Raw genomic sequence first — 26526 nt, 5'->3', positions numbered from 1 at the left:
GTTTAAAATTGCACCAATCTCGTCGTAAGTGATCCATCCTGGCAAGGTGTGTTTGAAATGAGAGCCCCACTCCACATTGTTAATTATATAGATTGGCTCAAATGCAAAATACAAGGGAATATTTTTGAGTGAGAACACAACACACACAGTCACTATCACCACAGCTGCAGTCTCCTTCCTGCAATACTTTTCTCTGAAATGTTGACAACAAATGAGGACAAAGCGGTCAACAGTAAAAGCGACCATCAACCAGACCGAGTAATCAATAACTAAATAGTTAATAACCTCCTTGATGTTATATATGGAAGTGTAGTCCAGAAATGAAAATGGTATACAGTATCCAAGCATGTAATAGATGATCACATTGAAAATGATGACCAGAAGATCAGCTGTTGTCATACCCACCAAGTAAAGAATGATCTGTTTGGATAGACCACAGCCTCCTCGAGACAGGAGGGCAATTGTCAGGAGGTTAGCTACAACAAAAAGAGCAACATTTCTAAGTTAATGACATACTCTTAGTTGAAAATTACAGCAAAAAGTTCAAGTCACTCTTCCCAATAGTTGTATTCTGCTGGTTATGATCCACAAGGGCCTCCACCCACCTTACTTCAGCTTCCCATATCAAAATATCCTTCTCTTTGCTTCTTTATGCCCTGATTGAGCTTTCCCTGCCTGATAACTTCACAATATGTTTATGCACATGAGATATTACTGGTCAGATCGAAAACAAGAAAATTCCCCTCCCAATCCAGAAAACATTCAGAAATGAACCGAGGAGCTAGGAAATAAGAAAGTGAAGAGCACATTCCCTGCAGTTTGCATTCCACCCTCCTGGTATTTACAAGGTACAGATATCACCGAGTTGTGAACTAATCATAGAAATCAATGTATCAATAACAGACACAAACATGGGACAATGAAAAGCCCCAGCAGTGAAGAGCATCGGCAGCAATGGGTCTGGAAACATCTGTTTCTCCAAACATGGACCAGCACGTAATGTCCTCATGTACTGCATGTCCATACAGTTTCTGATGAATTTAAACTTCATAAATTGCAGCATTTTCTGTTTATTGAAGGAGTACCTGAAACTGGATTCAAGCTGAAAGTGACAAAGCCTGAGGTTTCCCAGGCTGAGTGAGAAGTAGAACAAGAAGCGAGTTAAAGATCGGTTAACAAGGAAATAAATAATCACCCAGCTTCGGTTTCTTACCAGGAACTCCAAAAATTGCAATAAAATGATAGTAAATGAAAGCTGTCTGTTCAATTATGGACAGTCCCATTTTTAGGGAGTGGAGACAACACCAAGCATGAAAATAGACCTGAAGCACCAAATGTATTTCATTTATGACAGCCCTTTGTATAAAGCAACTCCATCTCCCCTGTGATTCAATTAGGTTTCAGAGGGAGTGGAATTAGTTCAAGGTCCCTGAGCAGAAACATTTGTACATCATTTTAACAAATATTAGGCAACACAATCTCAACACACATAAGAAGTTTGAATCTAAAAATAATCTAATCTACTGAAAAATACTTTTTCAAAAACATTAATTCAGAAGTGTTTACTTTTCAAGGGTTTACCAACACATTAATAATTGGGAGTTTTATGATTTGAAATAGAAAAGTTTATTCTTTGCAGGTGTTAAATGCTATGTATCCTTGGGAATATGTTAATATATTAAAATAGTGATTTTAATGAGATAAGCACTATATCCTTGTCAGGAATTGGAGCTATTGTTAATGGGCATTGCAAGTAAATTAAACAATTAGGATGGAACAAATTAATACACTGTATAATTATCATAGCTCAGAACGTTCTTACCCTCCTACCCCTGTACATTATACTTTAGACAAAAAAAAAATCAGGAATTACATTCCTTTTTTCCCCTACATGCACCTGAATGCTTCGAGAAGTGAGCTGTGGTTTGTACAATTAGCCCTTCCCACAAACTAAGGTTCACATACACTTCAAACTGCAAGACATGAAGCCTCTTTCCAGATGCTTATTAAACTTGCTGGAGCATTAGATAACAGCCTATCTAGAGCAACACAACCACATTGACAATACCCTCCACTTCGTTGTGTGACACTATCACTTTGTTAAAAGGGACAGGCTTCCAACAGATCTAGGACATGAAGACTTCATCCATGAAGCACTGGGAGCCATCAGCAGCAGCAGAATTGTACTCCAGCACAATCTGTAACCTCCTGGCCCAGAATACCCCCCAGTCAACCATTACCATCAAGTCAAGGCATTAATCGTGATTCAATGGAGAGTGCAGGAGGGCTGGCCAGGAGCAGCACCATGTATACCTCAAAATGAGATGCCCAACCTTCTGAAGCTATCAAACAGGACTGTGTGCATGTTAAATAGCAGTGAGTGATAGACAGAGCTAAGGTAACCCCAAGCAACAGATCAGTCTAAGCTCTGCAGTCCTGCCACATTTGGTCAAGACTGTTGCTGGACAATTAAACAACTCATGAGAGGAGGAGTCTCCACAAATATACCCAGCCTCAGTGATGGAAGAGGCCAGCACGTCAGTGTAAAAGACAAGGGTGAAACATTCACAGCAATCTTCAGCCTGACGTTCCGAGGGGATGATCCGTTTTGATCTGCTCCATTGGCCCCCAGCCTCACAGATACCATGTGATGTTTAGAAACTGTTGGAGGCACTGGATACTGCAAAGGCAATGGGCCCTGACAGCACTGTGGCCATGGCACTGAAGGCTTCTGCTCCAGAACTCCTGCTAAACTCTTCCAGTACAGTTACAACACTGGCATCGAGCCGACAATGTGGAACAATGACCAGGCACGTCCTGGATACAAAAAGCAGACATATCCAACCCAGCCAATTACTGCACTATTGGTCGATTCACAATCATCAGTAAAGTGATGAAGGTGTCAGCAATGACACTATCAAGCAGCACCTGCTCAGAAATAACCTGCTCACTGGCGCCCAGTTTGGATTCTGCCGGGTCCACTCAGCTCTTGATCTCATTGCAGCCTTGGAGAACATGGCGGAAAGAGCTCGATTCTAGAGGGGAGCTGAGAGTGACATCCCTTGACATGAAGGTTCCATTTGACTGAAGATGGCATCAAGCAGCCACAGAAAAACTGGAAGTGATGGGTATGAGAGGACACGCTCTCCGATGGTTGGAGTCATGCCTGGCACATAGGACGATGATCGTGGTTGTTGGAGGTCAGTCATCTCAGCTCCAGGACATCTCTGCAGGAGATCCTCAGGAAAGGGCCCAAGGCACCACAATCTTCAGCTGCTTCATCAATCACCTTCCCTCTAACATGAAGTCAGAAATAGGAATGTTCACCAATGATTGCACAATATTCAGCAACATTTGTGACTCCTCAGATAAAACTGTAGGAATCGTGTCCAAATGCAACAAGATCTGGACAATATCCAGGTTTGGGCTGACAAATAGTAAGTAACATTCACATGCACAGATGTCAGGCAATGGCTATCTCCAATAGGAGACAATCGAAACAAAACCCCTTGATATTCAATGGTGTTACCAACACTGTATCCCCCACGAGCACATCCTGGGGTTACCATTGACCAGAAACTCAATTAGACTTACCATATAAACACACTGGCTACAATGGGTCAGAGGTGAAGAATCCTGCACGAATAACTCACCTCCTGACTCCCCAAAGCCTGTTCTCCATCTATAAGGCACACGTTAGGAGTATGATAGATTACTCCACAGGTGTCTGGATGAGTGTAACCCCAACAGCACTCAAAAAGCTTGGCATCATTCAGGACAAAGTAGCCCACTTGATTGGCACCACATTCGCAATCACTCACTCCTTTCACCATTGATGCTCAGTTGCAGCCGTGTATACTATCTACAAGATGCACGGCAGAAATTCACTGAAGCTCTTCAGACAGCACCTTCCAAACCCCATGACCACTTCCCTCTCAAAGGACAAGGACAGCAGATACATGGGAAAACCACAACTTTCCATTTCCTTCCAAGCCACCCAACAATCTGGTTTGGAAATATATTGCCACAGTGGTTGGATTAAAATTCTGGAGTAAGGGCATTCTGGGTCTACATACAGCATGTGACTGCAGCGGTTCGAAAATGCAGTTCACTCCCACTTTCTCAAAGGCATCCAAGGACAGTCAGTAAATGCTGGCCAGCGAACCAGCAACACCCACAATCCCATGGGAGAATAAAAAACAGATTCCAAGCCAATCCTCTCCATAAACCCTCCCTGAGTGGGAAAGATGATGTGCTGGAGCTCTTGAGCAAGTCAAATTGTTTCTTACTGAGTTTAAAATGCAGATCTATGACTCATTCACAAACTGGTCTTGTGAGGTCTCTGTAAAATTTCTTTAAACTGTATGACTCAATCCAAGCTCCCTGCTCTGTGCAGGGTGAAACATTGTTGTCTTCAGGGCGTTTTCCTCAGCAAAGTGTCCTTTGTAAAAAATATTAGGATACCTTCATGAAGTTCTACAGAATCTCATTTTCAAAATAAATCCTTGGATCACAGCCCTTCTAACAGTGTACATTACACAATTACTCAACTTGGTCATCAGCTGAAGTTTCTGGTTTTTGATAGCGAACTGAATAATTTCCGCTCTTCAAATCTAGATATCCTTCCTAAACTGGTAATAGTTACTATAACGTTAACTGTAACTGAATTGCATTCTATATCCCTCGAAACCTGAGGGACAACCTTCATCCAACTGATTGGCTGAAAAGGCTCAAGATGCATATCCTTCATCTTCCTGTAAGAAAATGCTGGCTTCCTGTAGGTCAGAGAAATGAATGAGGGACTGTCTACAGCAAGAATCATTGTCTTCCCATGAGCAATGGAGTCCCTGGACATGACCATCAAATGGACAACAAAACAATCAGGAACATGAGAAAGCTGGAAGTGAAAGATTAGCAATTCAATTGCAAGGACAATATTATCAGCCTGTGTAAAGCCAAAAAATGCAATTTTGAAAGACTAAGTTTGGCGAACTGGTTTCACATTGACCAGAATTGGCTGGACCATGTAAAATGATGTTGGGCCCAATTATCATTTGTTAAAACTGCTTATTATTTCAGAATCATTCTGGAGTGTAAAGGTAACACCTGATTTACTTTCCCTTTGATCACATCTTCTCAAACTGTGCTCCTCTCTCTTCTCCACCCCCAACCCCAACAGTAAATGGAAGGAGTACACAGACGGCTTTGTCACGAAGACTGAGACCGTCCAATCAGTTCCTTCCCACCCTTCCAAAGGCCCAGAGAGTCAAGCTTGCTGTAAAATCTCCCCTGCCTCGCCCTCACCTCTCACTTTTCTCAAACTTCTCTCCAATCTCCCCTTACAGCTGATCTATGATCCACATTTTCAAAAAACTTATCTCCTGCTCCCTCAGTCCTATTCCCACTGAACTGCTCACCAGCCAACATCTCCTCTTGGTCCCATCATTAGTTGAAATTGTTAAAGTTCTCAAATGTTTTGAGCCTGCCATATTGCCCCTTAAATCTCTAGCCATCTCCACCCCGTCCAAAAATAAAGCAAACATCAATCATTCCATTCCTTTAAAACCAACACTCCATCCTCAACATCTACTCTAGTTCCATCCTAAAAGTTTAGTATTTATCTTAAGTTTACAAACACTATAGCATAGCAGCTCAGGAGATTTTTTTAATAGAATGCAATTATTAGATTGTTGCTGTTAACTGAAGCTACCGAAGATGTAGACCCCAGGCGGGACCTCTCGGCTTCAAGATTTGTCAAAACAATCAATGGAATGCGGTCTGTATAAAGCAGGGTCATCATGATCAGATTCCCTACAGCGTGGAAAAAGGCCCTTTGGCCCATCAAGTCCACACAGAACCTTCGAAGAGTAACCCACCCAGACCCATTTCCCTCTGGCTAATGCACCTAGCACTATGAGCAATTTAGCATGGCCAATTCACCTGACACTCACACCTTTGGACTGTGGAAGGAAACTGGAACACCCAGAGGAAACCCACGCAGACACAGGGAGAAGGTTTGTGTGGAGTTTGCACAATCACCCAAGGCTGGAATCGAACCTGGGTCTCTAGCGCTGTGAGGCAGCAGTGCTAACCACTGTGCCACCGTGCCGCCCACTCGACTAGCACTCCCAGATCCCTTTATACTTTGGCTTTATGAATGTTCTCACCGGTTAGAAAGTAGTCCATGCTTGTATTCTATTTTACCAAAGTGCAAGACCTCGCATTTGCTTAAATTGAACTTCATCAGCCATTTCCTGGACCACTCTCCCAAACTGTCCAGATCCTTCTGCAACCTCCCCACTTCCTCAGTACTACCTGCCTGTCCACCTAACTTTGTATCATCGGCAAACTTCGCTAGAATGCCCCCAGTCCCTTCATCCAGATCATTAATATATAATGTGAACAGCTGCGGCCCCAACACTGAACCCTGTGGGACACCGCTGGTCACCGGCTGCCATTGCAAAAAAGAACCTCTTATCCCAACTTTCTGCCTTCTGTCAGATAGCCAACCCTCAATCCATGCCAGTAGCTCACCTCGAATACCATGGGCCCTCACCTTACTCAGCAGCCTCCCGTGTGGCACCTTATCAAAGGCCTTTTGGAAGTCTAGATAGACCACATCCACTGGGTTTCCCTGGTCGAACCGACTTGTCACCTCTTCAAAAAATTCCAACAGGTTTGTCAGGCACAACCTCCCTTTACTAAATCCATGTTGACTTGTACTAATCCGACCCTGCTCTTTCAAGAATTTAGAAACCTCATCCTTAACGATGGATTCGAGAATTTTACCAACAACCGAGGTTAGGCTAATTGGCCTATAATTTTCCATCATTTGTCTTGATCCTTTCTTGAACAATGGGGTTACAACAGCAATCTTCCAATCATTCGGGACTTTCCCTGACTCCAGTGACTTTTAAAAGATCTCAACCAACACCTCCGCTAATTCCTCAGTCACCTCCCTCAGAACTCTAAAATGTAGCTCATTGGGGCCAAGAGATTTGTCAATTTTAAGACCTTTTAGCTTTTCTAGCACGATCTCTTTTGTAGTGGCAACCATACTCAACTCAGCCCCCTGACTCCCTTTATTGTTGGGATATTACTCATGTCTTCCACTGTGAAGACTGACGCAAAGTACTTATTAAGTTCTCCAGCTATTTCCTTATCTCTCATCACTAGCCTTCCAGCATCAGTTTGAAGTGGCCCAATGTCTACTTTTGCCTGTCGTTTGTTCCTTATATATTGAAAGAAACTTTTACTATCATTTCTAATATTACTAGCTAGCCTACCTTCATATTTGATCCTCTCCTTCCTTATCTCTCTCTTTGTTATCCTCTGTTTGTTTTTGTAGCCTTCTCAATCTTCTGATTTCCCAGTGCTCTTGGCCACTTTATAGGATCTCTCTTTTTCTTTGATACATTTCCTGACTTCCTTTGTCAGCCATGGCTGTCCAATCCTTCCCCGGATAATCTATCTTTTCTTGGGGATGAACCTCTGTACTGTGTCCTCAATTATACCCACAAACTCCTGCCATGTTTGCTCTACTGTCTTCCCTGCTAGGCTCTGCTTCCAGTCAATTTTTGACAGTTCCTCTCTCATGCCCTCAATTACCTTTATTTAACTGTAACACCATTACATCAGATTTTGCCTTCTCTCTTTCAAACTGCAGACTGAACTCTCCCATATTATGATCGCTGCTTCCTAAGTGTTCCCTTACATTAAGATCTTTTATAAAGTCTGGTTCATTACATAGTACTGGGTCCAAAATAGCCTGCTCCCTTGTGGGCTCCATGACAAGCTGTTCCAAAAAGCCATCCTGTAAGCATTCCAAGAATTCCCTTTCTTTGGATCCACTGGCAACATTATTTACCCAGTCCACCTGCATATTGAATTCCCCCATGATCACCGTGACCTTGCCTTTCTGACATGCCTTTTCTATTTCCCGGTACATGTTGCGCCTCTGGTCCTGACCACTGTTAGGAGGTCTGTACATAACTCCCACTATGGTTTTTTAGCCTTTGTGGTTCCTCAATTCCACCCACAGACTCCACATCATCCGACCCTATGTCATTCAGTGCCATAGATTTAATTTTGTTCTCAACTAACAAGGCCACCCCGCCCCCTCTGCCCACCTCCCTGTCTTTTCGATAAGTTGTAAATCCTTGGATGTTTAACTGCCAGTCCTGAACCCCCTGCAACCACGTCTCTGTGATGCCTACCACATCATAATCTTTCACGATGATCTGTGCCGTTAGTTCATCGACTTTGTTATGAATGCTACGAGCATTCAGGTAAAGTGCCTTAATGCTAACTTTCTTATCATTAGAGATATTGGAAGTCTTAAGATGTCCTAAGTTATCCTTCCTTTTTTTTGCATTCCTAGTTTGCCTCAAGCTTAAATCCACCTGCATACATGCTATCCTGCTGCTTATCTTTCCATTTAACTGCATACTCTGTTGCTTTCACTTTCCCTTCCCCCCAACTCAGAAGTTTAAAGTCCTACTGACCACCCTATTTATCCTCTTCGCTAGAACATTGGTACCAGATCGGTTCAGGTGGAGACCGTCCCAACGGTACAGATCCCCCCAGTTCCAAAACTTATGCCAATGCCCCATGAAATGGAATCCCTCTTTCCCACGCCAATCCCTTAGCCATGTGTTTACTTCCCTAATTTTCTTATCCCTATGCCAATTGGCACAAGGTTTGGGCAGTAATCTGGAGATTATGACCCTTGAGGACCTGTACTTCAATTTCCTTCCTAGTGCTTGATAATCCTTAAACAGGTCCTCCACCCCAGCTTTGCCTATGTTGTTAGTCCCAACGTGGACCACAACAACTGGATCCTCCCCCTCCCGCTCCAATATCCTTTCAAGCCGGTCGGAGATGTCCCGCACCCTGGCACTGGGCAGGCAACAGACCATGCGAGACTCCCGATCCGTCTTGCATAGGATACTATCTGTCCCCCTAATTATAGAATCCCCGATAACAACTACTTGTCTTTTTGCCTCCCCCTCTTTAATGGCCTTCTGCACCATGGTGCCGTGGTCAGCTGGCTCATCCTGTCCAGAGCCCTTTTCCCCATCCGTACAGGGAGCAAGAATCTCATACCTGTTGGACAAGGTCAAGGGCTGAGGCTCCTGCACTCCTGAACTCAGGTTCCCCCTACCTACCTCACTTACAGTCACACTCTGAGGGCCCTGATCACTAACTGAATGTGAATTACTTAATCTCCCAGGTGTGACTGCCTCCTGAAACAAAGCGTCCAGGTAACTCTCCCCCTCCCGGATGTGCCGCAGTGTTTGAAGCTCAGATTCCAGATCATCAACTCTGAGCCGGAGTTCTTCTAGCAACCAACACTTGCTGCAGATGTGGTCACTGCCTTTCACAATGGGATCAGCCAGCTCCCACATCATACAGCGACAGCACATCACCTGCCCAGCCATCTCTGCTTAGTTAATTACTTTATTACTTTCTATAAGTTTGAGTTAAAATACTTTCTGATATCTCTCTGCAAGTCTTTTTCTAAAAACCAATTAATAGATAGAGCATAAAAAGTAAATTTTTAACCAATCACTGATAAAGAAATAGAAAATCTTTACCTTAACAAACCAGAGTCCGATGTTTGGTTAGGGGGGAGACACAACACGTGTAGTGTCTCGGGCTCAGCCACTGCCCAGATATATTACCGGCAGCCCCCTTGTCGTCGCTCCCGCTCTTCCTACTTATTAACTGGGTTAGAGGAGGAGGGCGGGTGGGAGACACTGCAGGAGTAGAGTCTCTGGTTTAGCCGCCTTGCTGATATATATGGTCACTGCTTTCCTTCCCGGCTGCCCCTCGGGTCCTTGTCACTCCCTCCGCTGCTCCCGCTCCTTCTGTGAAAGAAAAACACCGCTGCCCGCTACCGGTAAGTAACTTTAATAAAAACTGCCTTACCTTATCTGCAGTCTTCTGAGTTCGTCCTACCTCCGCTGCTGCTCGCACTTAAAATGCTCTCACAGGAAGACAATGATTCTTGCTGTAGACAGTCCCCCATTCATTTCTCTGACCTACAGGGAGCCAGCCTTCTCTTACAGGAAGATGAGGGTTATGCAGCTTGAGCCTTTTCAACCAATCAGTTGGATGAACGTTATCCCTCAGCTTTAGAGGGATATAGAATGCAATCCAGTTACAGTTAATGTTCTGTCAATGGACTGTCCGATCTTGTTGATGTAGTTGGCCATTACGACGATCATCTTGAGTAATATTCCACACAATAGGTGGTATACAGTCTCTTGTTGTTCAGGGTCACACAGATAGATGGTCCTCTCTTGTGTACTAATGCTGGCCAAGGCAAGTCCACATTTCAGGATGAAAGAGGTTCTCATCCTGGTAGCTATTTCTGCAGCAAAGGTTAGGATATCTAAAACAGAAGGAAAATTGTTGTTCGTAAAGGCAGCGATGCCCTAAAAGTCTGGTTCCGACTCCCTTCTCAGTTCCCTTTCATTCTCAATCTCTCTATCATCTTCCCAATCATTCTCATCATCTCCATCATTTTCATCATCTTCCCCCCTTCTTAGATACATCTCCAATGACCTTACAATGGTGGATGTGAACCCATGCAGATCGCCCCGCCACTTTGACAGCAGTTGGGGTAGTGAGCAGGACCTGAAAGGGTCCTTCCCATCGAGGCTGGAGGCTGCGGCATGTCCATTTCTTGATGAGGACAAAAGGAGCCTGGCTCAATATCGTGATCTCCTCCAAGGGAGCGGAGTTTTTCGTGAGCAGCACGTACTCTAGAATGGAGCCCTCGTGAAATGTTAGTTTAGGAGAGAACGTAGCAGGACATATCGTCTGCCATGTGGTGAAAGTGGACAGGGGCAGTGGCGTCATTCCAAGGTGTGCGAAAGACCCGACCCGGAAGGGGATAAGCGAGTTCTCCCAGCGGGAGTGCAGCATAGGTGAACACAGAACCAGGGGCAATAGTTTAACCCAGGAAAGGCCCGTCTCAGAAGTTCATTTTGTGAGTTTAGTTTTCAGAGCCTGGTTACAACACTCCACAAGAACTGCAGCCTGGAGGCGAAAAGTACAATTGAGTTGGTGGCGAATGCTGAATTGAGAGGATAATTCCTCATTTATGTCACCAATAAAATGAGGACCATTGTCAGAAGACAGACGAAGAGGAATACCAAAGCAGGGAATCATCTCCTTCAGTAGGATACTCAACAGTTTTTTCAATAGCTTTGGAAGTCGGCCCATTCAGAAAAAAATCAACAATAAATAAAACATATTTATAGTTTTGACACTTTTCCAATTCAATGCAATCCAGTTAAAGAGTTTGAAAAGGGCTCTCAGGGAGGGGTGTCTGACCCATAGGGCAAGGAATACCTTTTCCCAGATTGTGTTCCTTACAAGTGAGACATCCATCACTTACTTGTTGGGCCATCTGCTGGAGGCGTGGATGCCACCAAGTATTCAAAAGCAAGTCAGATGTTGAACAAGCGCCACAGTGAGTAGCATAATGAATACAACCAACTACCCAGAAAGCAAATTCATCAGACATACAAATCTGTCCAGCTACAGTGCTCCATAGTGTAGTAACAGGATTACAAAAACAGTCAGCTTTAGACCACAACTGCCTTTCAGATTCTGAGGCGTCCCTCTGTAAGGTAACAACATCTTGAATGGTTGGCATTAGTTTCTCCGAGGTAGACCTACTCCTGTCAGACTCACCATTTTGGGCACAATCATAAGACAGTTGCTAACAGCTTGTTTTGCAGCTACATCAGCAGCATGGTTACCTATATCAACAGAGGATTGGCCAATTCCATGGGTGGTACATTTGACAACTGAAACCTGTTTTGGGAGTCGGAGTGCGGTCAAAAGGTCTGAGACAAGCTGACGCTGAGAGATGGGAGTGCCAGAAGATGTCAAAAATCCTCTGTTGCTCCAGAGTTGTCTGAAATCATGTTCAGCCCCAAAAGCATATCGGGAATCAGTGTAAATATTAGCGTGGAGCCCTGTCCCTAGAATGCAAGCACGGATCAGAGCAAAACGTTCAGCTTGCTGGGCTGAAAAAGGGTTGTCAAAGGCAGCAGACTCCAGGATAGAGCCATATCAACTATAGCGTAGCCTGAAAAACGAGTTCCTGTTTGGTCAATAAAGGAACTACCATCAGTGAACATATTGATATCTGGAGTTTGGATTGGAATGTCAGAAGGATCTGGTTGAACTTGGACGTCCTCATTAATGAGGAGAAAACAATTATGTTCTGGAGTGGACAAGGTTGAAGGAAGATGAGCTAAAAAAAAAAAATCAGCAGGGTTAATGGTAGTACAATGCTTAAAAGTCACTCAAGGATTATTTAAAAGATAAATCTCATAACGGTTTTGGCGGGCTGCAGTCAAATGTTGAGTTTGAAAATTCCCTAAAAGGGCAACCCCTGAATGAGAACTGGAGATGACAAAGTCTTGTTTCAGTGTAAGATTCTCTGCAGATTGTAAACGGAGATAAATGGCAGTTAAAATCTCAGTGCAGTGGGGATGTCCCAAGGCAACAGGGTCAAGTTTAGTAGAAAAATAGGCAACTGGACGATGTTTATCTCGCTGTAGTTGAGTAAGTACTGAAGAGGCACAGTCATCCATAATAGTGCAGTATAATTGAAAGGGTCTGTCATAAAGAGGTCTTCCCAGAGCTGGAACTTGTGACAAAGCTTGCTTTAGATCATCAAAGGCTTGCTGTCCTTCTGAGGAGAGGGTGAATGTCCCTTCATAAGAGGAATATGGAGCCAACTTCTTCATGAGGAGAGCTGCATTTGGAATCCACTGTCTGTGGAAGTTGACCATGCCCAGCCATTGGTGTACTTGCTTCGCGTTGATTGGGGCTGGGAAGTTGATAACAGGAGTGATACGACTCTGTTCCAGAGAGCGTGGGTCAGCACATATCATAAAGCCCAGGAATTTAACTTGACGTGGTGCAATGGAGACTTTCTGTGGAGAGACTACGTATCCTAAGTGCTTCAAGTAATTGAGGAGAAGCACAACATCAGGGTGGTTTGATTCTTCATCAACACTGGCTACAAGGAGGTCATCTACATATTGAACTTGTGTAGATCCACTTGTCAAGGTTAAAGACCTCAATTATTGCTGTAAGATCTGAGAGAAACGTGTTGGAGAATGAATGAGGCCTTGGTGTAGTCGAGTCCAAGTTAGCTGCTGTCCATTAAAGGTGAAGGCAAATAAGTACTGGCTGTTCTCGTGAAGAGACAGGAAGAAAAAGGCATGTTGAAGATCAACAACAACAAAAGATTTAGCATCCGATGATATTGTGGATAAAATATGAGCTGGGTTTGGAACCAAGGCCTGAAGTGGCTGGACAATGGCATTGATAGCTCTTAACCATCCCATATTGGTCTGGTTTGCCAGGATTTGGGACAGCCATAATATGAGTGTGACAAGGCAATTGACATGGGACTAATATACCTTGGTGGAGAAAGTTTTCAATTAAAGCAGTAAGGCTTGGTATAGCTTGCTGTTTTAGTGGGTACTGGTGAATGGATGGCAAGATAATGGATTGGAGCGGCACGGTGGCACAGTGGTTAGCACTGCTGCCTCACAGTGCCAGAGACCCGGGTTCAATTCCCATCTCAGGCGACTCTCTGGGTGGAGTTTGCACATTCTCCCTGTGTCTGCGTGGGTTTCCTCCCACAATCCAAAAATGTGCAGGTTAGGTGAATTGGCCATGCTAAATTGACTGTAGTGTTAAGTGAAGGGGTAAATGTAGGGGAGTGGGTCTGGGTGGGTGGCGGGTCGGTGGACTTGTTGGGTCGAAGGGCCTGTTTCCACATTGTAAGTAATCTAATCTAATAACAGTTGGCTTTAAATCAACTTGAATATATTCACAGTCTGTAAATCAAACGTGAGAGGATGTCTCAGCTCAAATATCCAGGTTGATTAGATCAAGGATGACCCGACTCTCGTAGTGCTGGAGTGTGGCATTGCAGGAAGTTGGAGTTGGATAATAGCGAATAGTCATATCTTCTTGAAGTGTCTGCAGTAGGCAACAATGCAGATCAGCCTTGGTAATTACAGTGAATCATAGGGCCAACTTCCTCAGCATGGTGAGGCGGATTTACTTTGAGTGATGTGAGGGGCTGATGAGTCCCCTTGCTTCCATAAGTGAGAAGGTACTTTAACAAAATCGGCCTCTCCTCTGGGCTGGTGACATGGGCCAAAATCTGCACAGTCCATTTAGTTCCAATTAAATCTGCGAAGAAGTTTTCAAGACATTTATCTTGGTCTGTTCAATCATAAGCAAGAGTAATATGTTCTCCAGGAACTGGAGGGTCAATATCAAGTGGCCACAATTATGGTTTAGTGGACAGATGAGTCAGAATCAAGTTGGACACCATGAGGGGAACATGCAAGTTTAACTTGGAAGGCACACAGCAGGTCTCGTCCCATCAGGTTACATGATAAGTTGGTTGTAATCACAAAGCGATGAAACAGGGAATAGCCTTGGAAATAAATGGGGACTTGATCAGAGAGTGGATATTTGTGGCTTTCTCCTTGGAGATAAATTCTCTGTTTAGAAATTGGCAGATTCATGTCAGATTTCACAGAAGACATTAAAGCCCCTGTGTCAGTTAGAAAAGGGTACCATCTGTTGTTAACTTTAAGTAAGACTGTGGGTTCCTGTTTGGAAGGCAGAAAACAAAGGAAAATTATTTAGTCATCGTGGAAAAGGATTATTTTGGGAAAAATTGGTGATCTGTCCTCTTCTTCCTGCTTGTGATGAAAGATGCTTATTATCAGAAGGTCTTCAACAATTATCACAGGTCTGAGGGTGATTTCTACAACTGTTTCCATGTTCTTCCTTTATTGCCACTCTAGGGCAAGCAGTGCCCCAGTGCTAAGCGTTGCCACAGATAAAGCAGCCTCGGATTGGGCAGTCCCAAGCCTAGTGATATGGGCTACTACAATTAAAACAGCCTGGAGGTGTATTTCCAGGAGGAGCCCCTCAGCTACACCCACGACTGTTGTTTCAGCTCGATGCAGAGCCGCCATTACTACGCACGGGTAGTTGTTTAAAAGACTCCTCTCGAACAACAAATTCCCATTTTACACGGATTGGAGGCTTTTCTTCACTTTGTTGTTTCCACAAAACTCTAATAGAACAATGGAGTTGATGAGGAGTGGCTTCAAACCATTGCAAGTCATTTATCTTTGCTGCTGTGGCTACAGAGGGCGGCAGGCAGTTTAATAGCATCGAGATATATTGAGCTTTGGCAGCACTGAAATTTCAATTTTCATCTCCAGAATAAGATTCATAACACTCTCTAAAATGTTCCCGGAAGCCCTCAGCAGACTCCTTATTGTTCGGGCGAAGTTTGAGAATACGAGCGAGGTCAATAGGCTTTGCTAATATAGCAGATGCAGCAGCAAGAATATCGTCTTGTCGCTGTTGTCCCTGGGCTACAGCATTAGCGAAAGCATTAAAATTGTGCTTAATGTGTTCAGTATAGCGGGCATATTCAGAGAGGGTAAAGACTTAGAGTCATAGAGATGTACAGCAGGGAAACAGACCCTTCGGCCCAACCCGTCCATGGCGACCAGATAAGGGCCCAAAGATCTTTGGCATTACCATCATAAACTTTAATTGTGGTACTTAGGAAATCGATGAATTGCTGAGGGACCTCGTGGCGGTCGGGTGCATTACTGAGGATAGATATAATTTCATGGGGCTTCCAAGGGCAATAAATACAGATAGTGGCGTTAGGGGCAGCAGCTTGTGGGTTTGCTAGTTCATGGCCCAACGCTTTGTTTAAGTTTTCTGAAAGCCTCCGATTTTTTCGGAAATTTTTCACGTTTTCACTAACGTTGAGAATGGACCTTCCGTTTTATCTATATAATTACCAGGTTATCAGTTTAATAAAATAAGGCAGCCTGGCACAGTTTTGTCCAGCAACACAGAGGTTTAAGCTTCTGTGTTCCGTGGCAAAATTGCGCAATTACAGTTAAACAATAAGCATTTTTTAATATGTTTTTGAAAGACTGTACAGCCTTAATTATAAGAAAAGACCAATCAACTGTAATAAGGTGGCATGATTGACAGCAGGTTAATGCAATGATACTTCCTGGGAAATGGTTCTTGTCTTAGGGAGATCATCATCTCATGCTGGCAGTTCAAGGTTAGTTTGAGTGACCAATTAGTGTCACATGATTCATTTTATGAGAACTCCATTGTTTGCTTTATCTTCTATTTCAGCTAATTCTGCAAAGCAGTAATACAGGTTCACAATGTCAAATCATAACTTGCAGCTATTTTGTTGTTAATAAAAACCTACATATATTTGTTGCTTCTGACAAAGGCTTAAATTCAACTTTTAAATCCCCACGATAATAGTCAGAAGAAACACTGTTTTAATCCAGATGGACAGTCTGATTGCTTCGACTAAAAGATTTCATTTTGATTTGATGTATTTATTATCAAGCGCATTTTGTTACAAACTAGAATGGAAAGTGTTATATAGTGTCGCCACTCTCTGGTGCCATCTTAAAACACAGAAAAATAAACCAAAACATCAAATATGAAGGTAAAGAAATAAATAAAAAGTGTTCAGCTTTACCCTCCTTCTTGTTCAGTGCTCCACTCTTTGGACCCATCTCACCTCCACCGATGTCCTCACCACGATGAGTCCTTGCTGGATCTCGTCAATGAAATTGCCACCGATGCCACTAGGTTCCGCATCGGCCCAAACACGACTCTGCCATCACCATGAGTCTGCTTCGGGCCTACCTCACCGATGAAGCCACTGCTGACGCCACCAAGTCACGTACTGAGCCCAAACTCACCTCCACCGCTACAGTCATGAGTCAGCACGAGGACCACCTCGTTGATGCAGAAATTGCCAGGAACCCAAACTCACCTCCGACTGCATCGTCACAGTCTGCACTGGGCCCACTCGATTCTGTACAGGGCACACCCGATTCTGCACTGGGCCCACTCAGTTCCATGCTGAGCCCACTATATTCCACACTGGGCCCACTCGATTCTGCACTGGATCCACACAATTCCACACTGGGCCCACTCGATTCCGCACTGGGCCCACTCGATTCCGCACTGGGCCCACTCGATTCCATGCTGGGATTGAGGATCTAAAATTTGAATTTAGGCTGTTATCAGAAGCAACAAGTATATGTAGATTTTTATTAACCACAAAATGGCTTTTCAACTTAAAATAACACAACAAAATGGCTGCAAGTAATGATTTGACTCTGTGAACTTGAACTGATGCTTTGCTAAGTTGGTTGTATTTAGAAATAAGGGAAAACAATGGATTTTTCATCATAAGAATCATAAGACAGTGATTAGGTATTTGAACTAACCTTGAACTGCTAGCATGATATGATGATTTATGTAATTAAGATCCCTTTCCCAGGGAATATCATTGGATTAACCTGCTGTAAATCATGTCACCTTGTTATATGTGATTGGTCTTTTCTTGTAATTAAAGATTTTCTTGTAATTTTTTAATCTCTTACAAAATATATAATTAATGTGCAATTTTCGAATGTAATTGCACTATTTCTCCATGGAACACAGAAGCTTTTAACCTCCGTGTTGCTGGACAAATCTGCGTCAGGCTGCCTTAATTTATTAAACTGGTAACTGCTTTAAACAGACCATACTCCTTGTGATTCTTTCGACCAATTTTCAACCAAGAGACCCCTTTGGAGGGGTCTAGAACTTCAGTATCACTCGACTCTGCACTGAGCGCACTCGATTCTGCACTGAGCGCACTCGATTCTGCACTGGGCCCAATCGATTCTGGACTGAACCCACTCGATTCTGCACTGGATCCACTCGATTCTGTACTGGGCCCACTCGATTCTGTACTGGGCCCACTCGACTCTGTACTGGGCCCACTCGATTCTGTACTGGGCCCACTCGATTCTGCACTGAACCCACTCGATTCTGCACTGAACCCACTCGATTCTGCACTGGGCCCACTCGATTCTGCACTGGGCCCACTCGATTCTGTACTGGGCCCACTCATTTCTGCACTGGACCCACTCGATTCTGTACTAGGCCCACTCAATTCTGCACTGGACCCACTCGATTCTGCACTGGGCCCACTCGATTCTGTACTGGCCCACTCGATTCTGCACTGGGCCCACTCGATTCTGTACTGAACCCACTCGATTCTGTACTGAACCCACTCGATTCTGCAGTGGGCCCACTCGATTCTGTACTAGGCCCACTCGATTCTGCACTGAACCCACTCGATTCTGCACTGGGCCCACTCGATTCTGCAGTAGGCCCACTCGATTCTGCACTGGGCCCACTCGATTCTGCAGTGGGCCCACTCGATTCTGTACTGGGCCCACTCGATTCTGTACTGGGCCCACTCGATTCTGCACTGGGCCCACTCGAATCTGTACTGGGCCCACTCGAATCCACGCTGAGCGCAATTCTGCATGTGCCCGTTCGATTCCACACTGGACCCACCTGATTCTGCATTAGACACATTCACCACCGCCAATGCCATTGTCATGACTGAGCTCTAAGGAGAGAAATTAAACTACGAGGGCAAACTAGTGAGGAATATAAAAACTGACAAGAAGAGCTTCTTTAAATGCATACAAAGGAATAGAGGGGTCAAAGTGAACATAGGCTCCTAAGAAAATGAATCTGGGGGGATGTTACAGGGAACAAGGAAACGGCAGAATAGTTAAACAGAGATTCTGATGGTGGAAAATACTTTGAACATCCCATTCATCCTGATGAATACAGAGGGAAAAATTACGTACAATCACTATCACTCAAGCAGTAGTTTTAGACAAACCTCTGGGGCTAAAGGCAGATCAGTCTCCTGGCCCTGATGGTTTATATCCTAGGATCCTAAAAGAGGTAGCTACAGAGATACTGAATGCATTGGCTGCAATTTGCCAAAAACCCTGGGTTTCTGGAGGAGTTCCAGAGATTGGAAAGCTGCCAATGTGACACCCTGTTCAAAAAGACAAGTTACTGTATGCTAATTAGTTAAATATCTATTGTGGGAAAAGTATTGGAATCAATGTATTCAGGAAGTAACAGCAGCACATTTGGGAAATCATAACCTCATCAAGCAGAGCCAACATGGTTTCATGAAAGGGAATTTGTGTCTGATTAAATTATTAGAGTTTTTTGAAGTAGCCTCAATCAGAGTAGGTCAAGGACAGCTGACAATTGTGCTGTATTTGGACTTCCAGAAGGCATTGAACAAGATCTCTCATGAAAGGTCAGCCACATGATAAGAGTAAATGGTGTTGATGGCAGTGTATAGGAATGGAGAGAGAATTGGACAATGGGCAAGAAACAGTGAATGAGGATAAGGGGTTCTTGTGCAGATTGGTGACCTGTGACCAATGGGTTTCCACAGGGATCAGCACTGGGCCTGTAACTGTAGGTAATGTATATTGATGTCTTGGAGGAAGGAAAAGAATGTACTGAAGCTAAATTTACAGATGGCACACAAATACATGGAGAGGCATATAGTGAGGTGAACACAGACTGTTCACGGAGACATGTTGACAGGTAAAGTAAGTGGACAAAATGTTGACAAATGGAGCATAATGTGGGAAAATGTGAAGTTGTTCATTTTGGAAGGGAGAATAAAAGAACAGAGTATTGTGTAATGGGAGAAAAAACTGCCGAAAGCTATAACACAAAGGAACTCAGGTTCTTGCGCATGAAGCACAGAAAGCCAGCACACAGGTACAGCAGGTAATCAGGAAGGCTAATGGAACACTGTTCCTTATTTCAACGGGATTGGACTATGAGAGTAGGCAAGTCTTTCTGCAACTGCACAAGGTCTCCTTATTAAAGTAAAGACATTATTTCATTGGAGGCAGTTGAGAGAAAATTCACTGGGATGATCCATGGAATGGAGGGATTGTCATATGAGTAAATGTTAATCAGGTTGGGACTCTACTCAACAGAATTTAAAAGAATGAGAAGTGATCTCAGTGAAACATATGGGATTCATAAGAGGCTTGACAAGATGTTTCCCCTCAAGGGAAAGTCTAGGACCAGAGGGTGTAGCCTCAGAATAAAGGGATATCAATTTAAGCCAGAGATAAGGAAGAATTTCTTCCCTCAGAGGGTCATGAGTGTTTGGAACTCCTGGCCACAGAGAGCTGTGGGGACAGAGTCCTTGTGTAGGTTTAAGGCTGAGATAGATAGCTACTTGTGCAGTAGGGGAGTCAAAGGTTATGGGAAAAGGGTAGGAGAGTGGATATGAGGAATGCCAGATCAGCCATGACCCTATTGGATGGCAGATTAGGCTCAAGGCACCTCATGGCCTACTCCAGTTCCTGTTTCTTATCCCTTATGGGTGGCTCCTATCTGCCAAGGTAAGGGACAGTTTGGAAATCTGAAAAAGATTTTGGAAATAAGGAAAATTGATCATCATGCGCAATGTGGATGTGAGCTGCACGGAAAAGGAAAGATCTGAATTAATGCAAAATGTGGATTCGGGGATTAGTGGATCAGGAGTTGGAACTCTGGATGAGGAACATCAACATCCATCACCAAGAATGGCTCAGCAGCACCTCTGCTGGCCAAATTGTAGGAATAACAGCGATGTTTACACCTTTAATACCTTTATAACTTTAAGACCTGCTCATGCAGTCAGTCAGTCAGTAGTTGCAGCAGCTGAACTGGCTCCTCAGTTTATTTATCAGGACAAAGACCCGATCAATCAGAGCTAACCTGTCTGATTTACAATTTACACAGAGCTTGACTGTTAGTTGTCAATCTGTATTAATTGATGCATTCTCCTTGGCAACACTTTGACCAATCAGACAAGAAGAGGAACCACCAGATTCTTTCTCTCTCTCTTTCCATTTCTTTTTAAAACTTGACCTTTGTAATGGCTGGGAAGAATGAGGCTTGATTTCCAGCACGTTACCCCAGTAAGTCACAACATAGTTGGACATAGTTACAGAGCAGCAGTACATCAAATAACTAGATTAGATTAGATTACATTACAGTGTGGAAACAGGCCCTTCGGCCCAACAAGTCCACACCGACCCGCCGAAGCGAAACCCACCCATACCCCTACATTTACCCCTTACCTAACACTACGGGCAATTTAGCATGGCCAATTCACCTGACCCTGCACATCTTTTGGACTGTGGGAGGAAACCGGAGCACCCGGAGGAAACCCACGCAGACACGGGGAGAACGTGCAAACTCCACACAGTCAGTCGCCTGAGGCGGGAATTGAACCCGGGTCTCAGGCGCTGTGAGGCAGCAGTGCTAACCACTGTGCCACCGTGCCGCCCACTACTGATACATGACTATGAATGTGATACAGTCTCTGACATAGAGTCGTAGAGATGAACAGCATGGAAACAGACCCTTCGGTTGAACCTGTTCATGCTGACCAGATATCCCAACCCAATCTAGTCCCACCTGCCAGCACCCAGCCCATATCCCTCCAAAACCATTCCATTCATATACCCATCCAAATGCCTCTTGAATTTTGCAATTGTACCAGCCTCCACCACATCCTCTGGCAGCTCATTCCATACACGTACCACCCTCTGCGTGAAAATGTTGCCCCTTAGGTCTCTTTTATATCTTTCCCCTCTCACCGTAAACCTATGCCCTCTAGTTCTGGACTCACCCAATCCAAGAAAAAGACTTTGTCTATTTAATCTATCCATGCCCCTCATTAGAATTGATATTCAACGCAGACTCAAAGAATGGGAATCTGACCAACATGGGTTTAACACAACCTGTTTATGTCAATATCAGTCACTTTATTACAGGGTAAGATCCTGGAATCCATTGTAAAGGATGAAATTGCTGAATACTTGGAAGTGTATGGTAAAATAGGGCAGAGTCAGCATGGTCTCATTAAGGGGAGGTCATGCCTGACAGATCTGCTGGAATTTCTGGAGGAAGTAATGAGCAGTGTAATCCAAGATGAGCCAATGGATGCTATCTACCTGAACTTCAAGAAGGTCTTTGACAAGGTGACGCACAGGAGGTTACTGAGTAAAATAAGGGCCCATGGTGTCAGAGACAATGTACTAGCATGGATAGAAACCTGGCTGTCTGGCAGAAAGCAGAGAGTGGGGATAAAAGGGGCCTTCTCAGGATGGCAGCCGGTGACAAGTGGTGTTCCACAAGGGTCAATGTTGGGATCACAATTTTTCACTTTATACATTACTGATCTAGATGTAGGAACTGAGGGCATTCTGCAGATAATACAAAGATAGGTAAAGGGACAGGTAGCATTGAGGAAGCAGGGAGGCTGCAGAAGGATTTGGACAGGTTAGCAGAGTGGGCAAAGAAGTGGAAGATGGAGTACAGCATGGGAAAGTGTGAGGGCATGCACTTGGGAGCAAGAATGGAGGCATGGACTGTTTTCTAAATGGGAAGAAAATTCACAAGTCTGTAGTGCAAAAGGAGACTTGGGAGTACGAATTCAGGATTCTCTCAAGGTAAACTTACAGGTTGTGTCAGTAATTAGGAAGGCAAATGCAATGATGGTATTTATTTTGAGAGGACTTAGATATAAAAGCAGGGATGTACTTCTGAGGCTCTATAAGGCTCTGGTCAGACCACATTTGGAGTATTGTGTGCAGCTTTGGATCCCATATCTCAGGGTGGATGTACTGGCCCTGGAGCATGTTCAGAGGAGGTTCAGGAGAATGGTCCCAGGAATAAAAAGCTGACCATAAGAGGAATGTTTGGGGAGTCTGGGTCTGTACTCGATGGAGTTTAGAAGGATGAGGGAGGATGTAATTGACATGAGCCTAAACCTCTGCATTATCAATCCAGTGACATTTCCACTGTGTTCCTGCTACTCCAGAACTCACTTGGAATGGCATCTGGCTGTGCAAGTGTCTGCGGTGGTGATGTGCTTGAACATAAAACTTGCTGACACAGGAGAATGGTGCCACCAAGCTGAAGCTGATATTTCGAGTCATTAAGTGTCAAATTTGTGGATAACATTTCAGGCAGAGTTCACTCAAACACAATAAAGTTTGTGCTGCTCTGTTTCAGATTGTTGTGATCATTTGACATGTTTAATAATTGTAATAAATTGATACATTATTGCATTTCTCAACTTCTCCCTGAATGTAGTCTGGGCCAATGCATAAACATGTGTTTGTACAGGAGCTCAGCAGTTGAAACATATCTGCAGTGTATTCTGTGATTAGTAACGGGTCCATGGATTGATCAGGTTCATAATGACGTTCTGTTATTCTAGCGATGAGGAAGAATACAACAGAAGGCATCCACACTACGATGAAACTACCAGAAATGGTGAACCGTAAAGTGGTGGTTTTCCTTCGGCTCTGCATCTCTGGATCGTCGCTGTTCTGGGTGTTGCGTTGACCTTGCAGTGCTCTGCGGGTTCGATTAGCCATCACAATGTGTCAAACAGTTACAGTGTTGAACAATAAAATCAGGATGTATGGTAACAATGGGTTTACAATTATATTAATCCAGTCAAAGGTTATCCATCCTGGCCATGTGAAATACACAAGTCGAAATCAACAGCCCACTCTACATTGTCAATTACATAGCCAGGTTCAAAAGCAAAGTACAGCTCCAGAGATGTGTAAAAATATCTCTGAACAGTTTGATTAAAAAAAAAGGTGAAGTGAAAAGCAAATAGACCCAGTGATGATCTGTAGAACTGTGTGTCCCGGGCTGGGACTAGCCTCTGTGTGCCATGAGCAATCGCAGTATTTTGGTTTTCAACAACAAACATTGCTCCTTTCCAGTCAGGCTTCCTGAGTTATTGTATTGGCATTGAGAGGAAAGGCAAGTTTCAGACAGCCTTGCCTTTCAACAAACCCAGTGAGACCGTGTCAGGGAAATGTTAAACATTCTGCTGTTTGGGAATCTGGAACATTCTGATTCGGGGGTGGAGGATTGTCCCAGTACACTGAAATAATGAGACATTTTTCTCAGGTAAATGGGGTAGATCACCAACAAGTCATTCTCCTGACCATTTGTGGAGCCCCTTCTAACAGCATCATGAAGAGTTTCACCCCCCCACCCCACACCCAGCAGTCCCAGAATCAGAATTCTTTGAGAAACTGATAGATATGGTAGTGGATCACTCTGACCCCAACCCATCTGTTATACTGTCGCATTACAGGTTTAACACAGGAAATAGACTTCCTGGGAAACCAGTTACTGAATTCTTGATGAGACTGTGGAAATTTCCAGAACACTGTGAGTATTAGCCAGAGCTTTGGGAAATATTAAGGGATCATTAAGTTTGTGGAATTAATAATATTACAACTGAACCAGATCTGAACCTCAGGAAAGCCAAAGAGCTGGACATTTCCTCCAATAATGTGGAATGGGGGCTCAGGAGCTTCAGGGGTCCATAGATGGTACCCTCCTCATCCGTAGGCAAGGTCCTTACTGCAGAGTCAAGTCCCCAGTGGGTAATACTCATGACTCCTGTTTGTTCCCAAGGAAGGGGGTTTGGAATCGGAGGCTGTAAGGTTCCAGAACTGGGTGGGAAATTTCTCCATAATACAGTGAGGAGCAGGAAAGGCTATGCCACACTTGTAGTCACAGAGTTCACCCCAGACAATGCTACCCAAAACATATAGCACGCACCGCCCAGGCCAGAGATGCAGAGTCACCTCAAGACGGGGTTTTGTAAATAAATCACCCAAGGATGAGGAACTGATACAGCTGAATCACATCACTGCTCCCAACATCACCCCAATTGAAATAAAATGCCAAGTAAATGGCCAGGCCCTTAGACATGGAGTTCGCCACAGGACTACTCTATCTCTTGGGGAGTAAACCTTTAGGAAACAGCAATCGGACGTCTTGTCTTTAAGCCTATGAGACACAGAGCTGCATTGGTCACTGCATTGAGGAGCCATTATATTATTGGGATCACTGTAACCGCAGTTACATGAGAGGGGTTCAACAGACAGTCAGACTCCCCTTGCTGGTGGCAGAAGGGGCAGGTCTCATTGGTTTGGGAAGGGACTGGCTACACAAAATCTGCCTGGATTGGTAACTGATTTTTAAGATGGCTACCAGTGATCTGTATCAAGGCATTGGGAAGTATCCCAGAGTGTTCCAAGAAGGCCTTGGGAAGACAAAAAACACTCGGGCCAAGAACAGAGGCCTGACTAAATTACTTCAAAGCATGGTTGGTCCCTCTTGCAGCAGAGTGGAGGGCAAATTGGAATGTCGAGAGGAAGTGGGCATCATACCCCCAGTGTGTTGAATGGGCCATGCTAATAGTCCTAGTTGTAAAATATGAAGACTCTGTCTGTCTGTGTGGGGATTATGAGGTGACAGTCAACAGAGTTTCCTGCTTAGACAGATACCCCTTGCCACATAGTAGAGCTTTGTCTGAAAAGTTGGCTGGGAGTCACATATTTTCTAAATTGTAAATGAGCCCCGCCTACCTCCAACTGGAGCTTGAGGGGCCATGCAGGAAGTATGTCACTGTAATTCCTCACAAAAGATTGTATGAGTACACTTGCTTGACCTTTGGGTCATCCTCAGCTGGTGCTGATGTTCAAAGGGTAATAGAGAGCTTCCTCCAAGTGGTGCCCAGAGACTATCTGGGTGGCATTTCAATCTCAGAGGGAACCACAAAGGAACATTTGTGGAGTTTGGAGGAGGGCTTCCTGCATTTTTCTGAGGCTGGCATCTGGCTAAATAGGGAAAAATGTGTGTACAGGTAAATGGATCATTTTACCTTGGGGACAGAGTTGACAAAGATGGATTACACCCTGTTGAAGAGAAAATGAAAACTAGACCAAAGGGACACTGACTCCAAGGAACATAATGGAGTTGAGGTTTCTCCAAGGTCTCAAAAATTACTCGAGGGAGATGCAATCCATGTAAGGAACGTTGGTGACTTCTCTCCAGACACCTTGGGAGTTAACCTTTTAAAAAACAGGCTGATATTGTATGTGATCAAAACTGAGGAGAAAATTGCACAAAAAGCATGTTGACCACCTCCAGCAGGAAGCCTCCACAGAGGGGATTGTTTCAATGGACACACCACCGAGGGGGAGCTCCCTGCACTGACTCTTTGATGGTCTTCACTGAAGAGACATTCACTGACTTATTATACCCCCCTTGATCAGACCTGGAAAGCAACAGGAATGGGGCCATGAACAAAACCACACAGGAAGCCCCATCGTCATAGGAGCAAGGGGGAGATCACTCAGACTTGGAGGGGGACAGATGTGAGAATCTCTTTAAAACTCCTGGGATTCATGAATGAATCTCCCTGTCGAGCAAGTTGAGAATGAATTCCCTTGGTAACAGGCAATAACCTCTTGCTAGAACACATCACCTGAGCCCATGATAAAGCAGACCCAATGAAGGGAATTGGTGGCCTCGGGATAATGTCACTGGCTCGGTCACTCAGGCTAATTCTCTGGAGGCACATGTTCAAATCCAGCCACAGCTTCTGGTAGGATTCAGGGCTCTTGTGGCAAATTGATAGTGTCCCGACCTCTGAGCCAGACAGCCTGGGTTCAAGATCCACCT

The sequence above is a fragment of the Chiloscyllium plagiosum genome, unplaced genomic scaffold, assembly GCF_037043375.1.
Source record: "Chiloscyllium plagiosum isolate Xiang-an unplaced genomic scaffold, Cpla_swu_hap1 HiC_scaffold_10, whole genome shotgun sequence".
Lineage (NCBI taxonomy): Eukaryota > Metazoa > Chordata > Chondrichthyes > Orectolobiformes > Hemiscylliidae > Chiloscyllium > Chiloscyllium plagiosum.
This window is presented reverse-complemented; position numbering follows the sequence as displayed.